Here is a 6837-nt window from a genome sequence, read left to right as displayed (position 1 = left end):
AAAAAAAAAAAGAAAATTAAAACCTATTGAAACTGACACATAAATATTTGATTATAGAATAAATATTTAAGATAATATATAAGACATCAACATTAATTATAATTATGTTCTAGGTATTCAAGAAGATATAGGAAAACTAGAGTATATAAAATGGAGATATGAAAAATATTTGCAAAAAATCTCAATTCAGAATTCTATAAATTTTTAGAAAACATCTGAAACTTTTAAAACCACTGACATGTAGTTTAAAAAAATCAGTTTAGACATAGCAAAAAAACAGATTAATGAACTTTAAAATATAGAAGTAGAAATTATTTAAAATATAACACAGAGGAGTAAAAACTCAACAACATTGAATATAGTTTCAGTAGGCTCTGGACATAATGTATGTATAATGGTAGTACTTGAAAGAAGGAAAGAGAAGGGATAGAAAAATTATTTTATGAAATATCATCTGAAAATATTTAAAAATTAATGAAAAATATAAACTTGCAGTCCAAAAAGCTTAATAAGCCTTCAGCAAAAGAGACATTAGGAATATTATATTGATGTACATCATAATCAAATTGCTTTAAACCAATAACAAAAGGAAAATTAGAAACAGCTATTTAAAAATGACATGCTGTATATAAAGGAACAAAAACCAGAATAGCAGCAGATGCCTTGTCAGAACCAAAATCTAAAGATAGTAAAAGAACATATTTACAGTATTGAGAGGGAAAAAATATCTAGGAGCATAAAATTCTCTTCCTGGAAAAAAAATATATGTCACATTTATAATTTAATTGTGAAATATAATAAAATATAATATATAATACATATTTAAGTGAAAGAAAAATAAATAATTTTTCAGAAATACAAAAGCAGAAATAATTCTATCATAATATACTCTTACCAAAATTCCATTGCATATATAATAATGAAAAGGTATACTTGGAGAATGAAGCAAGAAAAAGTAGATATTTTATTTCTTAAAATTTTCCTGCACAATATGTTAGGATTTTTTCCTCATAAACAGGATAAAAAAGAAATGGCATTCTAACTATTTTAAGATATAGCATATACATTATTGTAAAATTTACCATGACTTGAAGACAGATTTGTATTCTTTAACATAACCTGGCTAGGGTGAAAGTCAGTTTTCTGCTAGTAGCTAATTATGTGTATCTTTCTGTAAAATGTTGTGTTCAGAATACTGAACTGTTGGGAGCCAATCCTTTTTTTTTTTTTTAAAGGCATTGTAAGATTTATTCCAGTTTTGTTACAGTAGCTACAATTAGGTGATGGCGACTTTCCCTGGAAGTTAGATTATCTCATTTTATTTTTTTTTAATAATATTTATTTTGTTATATTAGTCACCATACAGTACATCCCCAGTTCTTGATGCAATGTTCCATGATTCATTACTTGCATATAACATCCAGTGCGCCATGCAATATGTGCCCTCCTTAATACCCATCACCAGCCTATCCCAATCCCCCACCCCCCTCCCCTCTGAAGCCCTCAGAGAGAACGATTACACAACATTTGCAGCAACATGGACAGGACTGGAGGAGATTATGCTAAGTGAAATAAGTCAAGCAGAGAAAGACAATTATCATATGGTTTCACTCATTTATGGAATATAAGAAATAGGAAGATCGGTAGGAGAAGGAAGGGAACAATGAAGGAGGGGTAAACAGAAGGGGGAATGAACCATGAGAGACTGTGGGAGCCAATCCTTCTGATGGACAAGAGGATTGATGAAATGAGGGCCTTATAATAGAGCAGACATATGGATGGTAGACATCTGGCTTTTTTTAGATGATGCCTTAGGACTCCCTCACGTCCCTGATGATTTTCTCAAAAGAAATAACCAAGGAGTAGAGCCCACTGCAAAAAAATTCATTTTCTAAGATGAATTATTAATGTCACTCCTAATTCCAATAGTACCCATACAAGGAAAAAAAAAATCCCAGAGATGGGAAAGAATGCAAGGGTGAGGGCACCTGGATGGCTCAGAAGGTCAAGCGTCTGCTTTCGGATCAGGTCATGATCCCAGGGTCCTGCAGTCAAGCCCACATTGGGCTCCATGCTCAGTGAGGAGCCTGCTTCTCCCTCTCCTGCCCACCTGTAGTCACTTGCTCATCTTGCTTATGCGCTCTGTTGCTACCTTTGTCTCTTTCTCTCTCTCAAATAAATAAATAAATAAATAAATAAATGAAATCTTAAAAAAAAAAAAGAAATGCAAGGGCAAGGCCGTAGGATAAGGGATATATATGGAGAAAAATATATATTTATATATGTAAGATATTATTACATATTATATTAATGTATGTTATATTATATTATATATCTCATATATTACATGATTATATACTATGTTATATATTATACATTATACTCAAAGTCATTTGTTTTAGGTGACTTGTGTGCTTAAAACATTCTTAAATTTCAGAATGATGAATAATAAAGAAGAATTGACACAGATACTCTAAAAAAATTCAATATTATCTAAAACCACTGTACCTATAGAGCACTTTTCAATTCATCACTGATCTCTAATTTTCTAATTTTTTTAATTAAAAAAATTTTTTTTTCATTTTCTTTAAAGGAAGAAATCGTATGTTATATATTTGTACATAAACACCTTGTTAGGTATATAATGATACTGACTTAAATTATAATAAAGTAAACACGATCAATATAAGTCAAAAAACATTAGAATGAAAGCATGCACTTATGCCACTTTGAAACACAGAATAACATCAATTAAGGATTAAAAAAGTAGTACTTAATTTATATCATGCCTAAAAAAAATAAGAGTAACTCAATTAGGTAGATAGAGCATGAGATGAAACAGTAGCCAGTCTAACTTCTCTGTTACTATTTTAGGAAAAAATCAGTTCAGTGCTTAGAACTCAAAATCTGAGTGAATGATGAAGACAAATGATTTTATAGTCTTGAATTGGACAACATAAAAGTATGATATAGCTTTCAATTTTGCTCAAAGTAATGAGAGACACAGTGTGATGATCATCTTAATAGATGTGCTTGATGAAGGCCAGTAGAGACAGGGACTTCAGGAGAACTGGGCAGATGTGGATGTTAAAAGCATCTAGAAAAAATATTTTAAAAGAAAGAGGATCAAAATATTGATTTTAAAGTGAAATAAGAATGTCAAAATGTCTGGTTTTGATTCCATGCTCTCCATTTATGAGACTAGCAAAATTTACTTAACCTCTGTTTCTTGATTTTATTATCTGTATAGATAGATTTAAAAATAGAACTTATTTAATGGTATTAGGATGATTAAATGAGTTTTTATGCATAAAGTATTTAGAGCCCTGCTTCGCACATGCAAGGAAGTCCATAAGTGTTAGTCATTGTTGATACTAAGAGTAGATGATCAGAACTAGAAGTAGAGATTGGTAAAGCAGTTGTAACCATTTGTTAAATGATATTTAATTGGAAATGGCTTTCTGGAGTGCTGTGTTGAGAAGGATGATGGATTTAAGTCTGAGGAGGAAGGACTGTAGTTATGCATATGATACAAAGATATTGTGGGGAACAGTGATGGTGTATGTACCACGTATTTGCCCATCTAGTTCTCAGCCAGTGCTGGCAAAAGCCTAGAATAAAAACCAGTGAGTAGATGCAAATGCATAATATATAATAAAGGATGGAAATCTGGTTTTGAACAAAATGCTTGGAAAATCCATAATTATAAAGTTATTTTAGGTTGTTATTTTTTAAGATTTTTGATTTGTGATAAAAACAATGGTGACTATCACATTTGAACTTGTATATATAATACTAGTTCAAGAACATAGTAGTTCAAGAAAACTGATTATTTGTATTTCCTCCAAACTATACCATTCTGTGACATCACATTAATAGTTTGAAATCATCTATAGTTGGTGTATTTATACCACAGAATTTGTCAAATGTTACAAATTAAGGCTTTTTTATCTTTGGAGAGTGGGTTAAATATTTGCTAACACACCACTGGTTCTGTGGATTACTGATGTGAATAGGCATAAATACACTTGTTAATCAATACAAAGAAAGATCTCAGAAATTATGTCCCTGCACTTATTATATAATGGCATTTTTTTTTATTTAGAAAACTTGAAATGGTGATTAATAAGTGCCATGAGATGTATGTAGGAAGTATGAAACAGGTAATATAGGTAGAAATGTCAAATGTTGTAATGGTTGTAATTGTTGATGGAACTTAAAATACCATCACAGAAAAATGCTATTTTAAAAATGTTGCTTTTTCATTCTCTTATAAACCTTGAAATTATTGGTGTTCTACAGTTGCACGCCACCTAGCCTTCCGGTCTGGAGTCCAACCCCTCGCCCCCCGGTCACCTGGTAAATGGACCGCAATAGACTGCTGACCCCAAGCTGGTTTAATGGCAGCTGTGAAGAAAGCAGTTTTGGGGCAACCGGTGGGGGCAGGAGACCAGGGCACAAGCTCAAAGTGCTGTTTGGTTTTCAGTTCAAAAACAGCCAAACTACTTAGTCATAATCAAGTGGAAATAAAATGAGAGTTTCCAAGAGAAGGATGGGTGGAACAAGACCCTAAGGAAATTCTGCAGTCTGTCTATGGGTGTATAGAGAAAACATGTGAGAAATTTGGACAGCTCAATATTGATATTTCCAACATAAAGGCTACTGGTGTTAGTAATCAGATGGAAACCACTGTAGTCTGGGACAAGTTAACTGGAGAGCCTCTCTACAATGCTGTGGTGTGGCTTGATCTAAGAATCCACTCTACCGTTGAGAATCTTAATAAAGGAATTCCAGGAAATAATAAGTTTGTCAAGTCCAAGACAGGCCTTCCACTTAGCACTTACTTCAGTGCAGTGAAACTTTGTTGGCTCCTTGACAATTGAGAAGAGTTCGAAAGGCTGTTGAAGGAAATAGAGCTCTTTTCCGGACCATTGATTCATGGCTTATTTGGAGTTTGACAGGTGGGGCCAATGGAGGTGTCCATTGCACGGGTGTAACAAATACAAGTAGGACAATGCTTTTCAACATTCATTCTCTGAAATGGGATAAAGAGCTCTGCGAACTTTTTGAAATTCCAGTGAAAACTCTTCCAAATGTCTGGAGTCCCTCTGAGATCTATGGCCTAATGAAAGCTGGGGCCATGGAAGGTGTGTCAATAACAGGGTGTTTGGGGGACCAGTCTGCTGCATTGGTGGGACCAATGTGTTTCCAGGACCGAGAAGCCAAAAACACGTATGGAGCAAGCTGTTTTTTAATATGTAATACAAGCCATAAGAATGTGTTTTCCGAACACGGCCTTCTGACCAGAGTGGCTTACAAGCTTGGCAGAGACAAACCGGTGTACTACACACTGAAAGGCTCTGTAGCTACAGCTGGTGCTGTTATTCATTGGCTAAGAGATAATCTTGGAATTATAAAGACCTCAGAGGAAATTGAAAAACTTGCTAAAGAAGTAGGTACTTCTTATGGCTGCTATTTCATCGTTACATTTTCAGGGAGCGTAGTGTGAGAGGGGTCATCTGTGGGCTCACTCAGCTCACCAATAAATGCCGTATTGCTTTTGCTGCATTAGAAGCTGTTTGTTTCCAAACCTGGGAGATTTTGGTTGCGCATGACTGTGGAATTCCACTCAGTCATTTGCAGACAGATGGAGGAATGACCACCAACAAAATCCTTATGCAGCTACAATGAGACATTTTGTATAGCCCAGTAGTAAAGCCCTGGATGCCCAAAACAACTGCCCTGGGAGCTGTCATGGTGGCAGGGGCTGCAGAAGGAGCTGGAGTTTGGAGTCCTAAAAACTGAAGATTTGTCAGCGGTCACAATGGAGTGATTTGAATCCAAGATCAATGCTGAGGAAAGAGAAATTCATTACTCTACATGGAAGAGAGTGGTGATGAAGTCAGTGGGTGGGTTACAACTCAATCTTTGGAAAGTGGTGACCTTAGTTTTCTTCTGTAGTCTACCCTTTTTTTATAGTGAGTAGCATGGCAATGTTAAAAGGAGCAAGGTACATCTCAGGTATCCCATAAATGATACCAGCTCATGGATTCCAAAGATGCAAGCTCTTTGCCTAATGAGAGAATCCAAGCAATTGTCTCTTAATGTGATGACACTATTCAGAGTCTCTGATTTTATTTATTAGCCACTTGCTGCATAAACCTCCAAGCAGACCTGTGGTTTGAAATAAAGAAAATGCTGCAGAAAGAATGCCATAGAAACACTGGGTGTGTTTGTTAACATCAAGAGTTAAGAGTGGACCAGTCACCTTGGGGGCTGACCTCTCCTTTGCCATCCTGTCCTGCCCCACTCCCTCTGAAATGGAGGAAGAATTCAGGTCCTTCTTTGGAATCTTTCATCAAGCACACTCAAACGTTGATGGTCTAGGATTTGATTCTCTGCATTACACACACTTGACTAAAGGATGATTACCAGACAGCTAAAAATGAGTGGCTACTAAATTCTTAAAAGGGAAATTTAGTGCTCTCATAGCTTAGATATTTTCAGAAAGGTATTTGCCAAAACTGAAATTCTTCACACATTTTACATGGTCTCACTAATTCACTGAATTGCTGTCTGGGTCTTCTACGGAAGGACACTTTTTACTTTCTTTTTTCATCTCTCTTTTTTATATTTTTCACTTTGTATATATAACATACATGCCTATATATTTTATATACTGAGGGCAACCCGTTTATAAATTAAGAGTACATTTTACATGATCTCACTAATTACACTGAATTTCTGTTTGGATCTTACAGGGTAGAATGCTTTTTTTTTTCTTTCATCTCTCCTTTTTATATTTCTTACTTTCTATGTATAACATACATGCCTATA

General features: G+C 34.7%; 1 pseudogene; it reads left to right on the top strand.

Moving 5' to 3' along the window:
* Window positions 1-4400: 4400 nt before the first annotated feature.
* LOC103660727 lies at window positions 4401-6032 on the top strand (annotated as a pseudogene).
* The last annotated feature ends 805 nt before the right edge of the window (window positions 6033-6837 follow it).

Source organism: Ursus maritimus, unplaced genomic scaffold (assembly GCF_017311325.1).
Source record: "Ursus maritimus isolate PB19 unplaced genomic scaffold, ASM1731132v1 scaffold_16, whole genome shotgun sequence".
Taxonomy (NCBI): Eukaryota; Metazoa; Chordata; class Mammalia; order Carnivora; family Ursidae; genus Ursus; species Ursus maritimus.
This window is presented reverse-complemented; position numbering and strand designations above follow the sequence as displayed.